Here is a 2,239-nt window from a genome sequence, read left to right as displayed (position 1 = left end):
ATTCGGCACTTAAAGCATTCTGCTCATGGCACAGCAGGCTTTAAATGCATTTAAATGTAGCCCTTAGTCGAGATGACCTGCTGTTTCCCAGGTCTCTCTCACATTCCCGCCAGTGACGCACACCAGGCTCAAGTACATTATACCATGAGCTGGTATACATGCGAACGGTGGGCTGTATACTGATAGAAAACTGCTGCTGCTGTGTATATTTGGTAGCCTGTTAGATGGTTGTCCATCAAATCAGAGGGGAGCCAGAGCTTAACAAAGCCTTCTGATTCCTGTCAGATATGCAGTGAGACACGCCTTCCCATCTCTTCCGCCGCGCCTGCCTAGACAGGGAACATGTCTGACTGTCGTGGATATATTCTATTTTTATATGAAATGCGTATTTCCTTCACCTAAGCCAGTATCTCTAGACTGGATAGATGATAAGATGGATGATGACACATGGAAGTTCAAAAGGCAAGCACTGTGGACATAGGCTATCTTCTGTATGTATGGACATGAAGCTATTTCATGGTTTGTCAAATTTGATCTGCTGTTAGCATAGATAAGGCTGCCATACTTGGCAAAAGTTTGACCTACACTCTTAGAAAAAAGGTTCCTTATAGAACCAGGGTTCTATTGCTTGCTTCATATATGGAACCCCTAAAAGTTGTACATAGAACCATTTTATAGGGTTCTTTGATAAGAATCCTAGAGGTTCTTCTTCACTGACCCGAAATGATTCCATATAGAACCCTGCATGGTGCCATTTATGAATTGTGGCTACTACTATTCAATTATATCTGCTAATAATATAATTTGATAAACAATGAAATAATGGACAAAAGAATACCAGCATCGTTTTTTAAATGTATGGTCATTATATGCAAAAATTGTTTAGAAATGTGCACTGGTGGCATCTATTTGTTTGAACAATGCCCCACGTCAACGCTGAATTCTTTACAATACAATACAACTATTCCATTAGTTACAGCGAACATCAATATTTGTGGCTTCTGGTCCATTCTCAACCCACCCCCAAACAGCAGACCTCACACATACAGTTGAGACAATTACAGGTTCAAGCTGCAGTGCAGCACCCCTGGATGGAGAGCATGTTGTGGGGTTAAGGGACTTGGTCAAGAGTCCAAATGTAGGGGAATTTTTTGCGAATGTGAACCAAGCAGCCATCCAGTTGTCAGATCAATTCCACCCATTTTTTCATCCTGGGATTCGAACCAGCCACCTTATGACCAGAGGTCCAACTCAGCCACTGGGAAGCCTACCGCCAGTACAGTATGGGTTGTTGCCTAACTGGTTCCAGAGAATAAGATAAATGGAGCAAAAACATGAGTTAATCTTTAGGAATAAGCCCAAGTTAATCTGCCAAAATGAAGACAAAATGCTATGCAGACATACGGTATAATAATTATGATGTAGAAGAACTACTTACATGCAGCCGGAAGAGCGATCCTCTGCCTCTGATAGTTCTGGGTTACTGCCAGACTGTGCAAGAAATAGAGCTAGTGTGTTAAAAGTCATGTAATAATTACCTAGGCTATTGATTCACATTGACTTATTATATTATATATATTATTATAAAATATTTATGCATATCTCCTCTCAGTCAGCAACAGCAGTCTTCCAATGGCTTCATAAAACATAATCCCCTCAATTACAATTAGCTAATTACCAATGTCAGTCTGTAGCTTTATTTGGCATATCCCATAATAAAAAAGTTATGTTTATTTGAAAGAGTTGTCTTGCTAGCTTGTAAACTGTCGAATTAAAGTAGCCTAGCTTTTACTGTCTAGCTAGCTAAGTAAATTGCTCAAATTCTAATAATGTTTAAACTTTATTTATCTTGCCTGTAGTTTATCATATGACTTTGGCTTCATATATTTTAATTAAATAATCAACTCTGCTTACCTTAATACGGTGAAAAATAGCGTGCTTATTGGTAGGCTACTTGCAAGTTCAACCACCATCCACTTGCATCTTCATTCTGGAATAGTAGTTGGTTTTTGAATCAGAATGGCAGTTACATTTTGAATTGACCAAAAGGTTCTATACAGACCCCTTGTTTTATCTAAGAGTGTATGCTTTTATTAAACACATTATTTCCTCTTGCTTCTAGCTAGCATTTCGTTTTCAACAGCACAGGTTTGTATGAACCTTGGTGCTTGCCACTCAGACCTCAGCAAAAATGTGTCAAAATATGAAATAGATCTGCCATAAAGAGCTAAGGGTGTCA

The 2,239-nt window shown here is 39.0% G+C and overlaps 1 long non-coding RNA gene across 1 annotated transcript; it reads right to left on the bottom strand.

The window, feature by feature from the left end:
* Positions 1–893: 893 nt before the first annotated feature.
* On the bottom strand, positions 894–2,011 carry LOC115200829 (uncharacterized). The gene is made up of 3 exons (XR_003879604.1): positions 1,915–2,011; positions 1,439–1,491; positions 894–1,299 (listed from the first exon to the last, which is right to left on the bottom strand). It is a non-coding gene; the product is annotated as an uncharacterized LOC115200829 (long non-coding RNA).
* Positions 2,012–2,239: the final 228 nt, after the last annotated feature.

This window comes from Salmo trutta, chromosome 10, assembly GCF_901001165.1.
Source record: "Salmo trutta chromosome 10, fSalTru1.1, whole genome shotgun sequence".
In the NCBI taxonomy this organism is placed as follows: domain Eukaryota; kingdom Metazoa; phylum Chordata; class Actinopteri; order Salmoniformes; family Salmonidae; genus Salmo; species Salmo trutta.
Note: the sequence above shows the minus strand (reverse complement) of the source record. Positions and strands in the feature narration are given on the sequence as shown.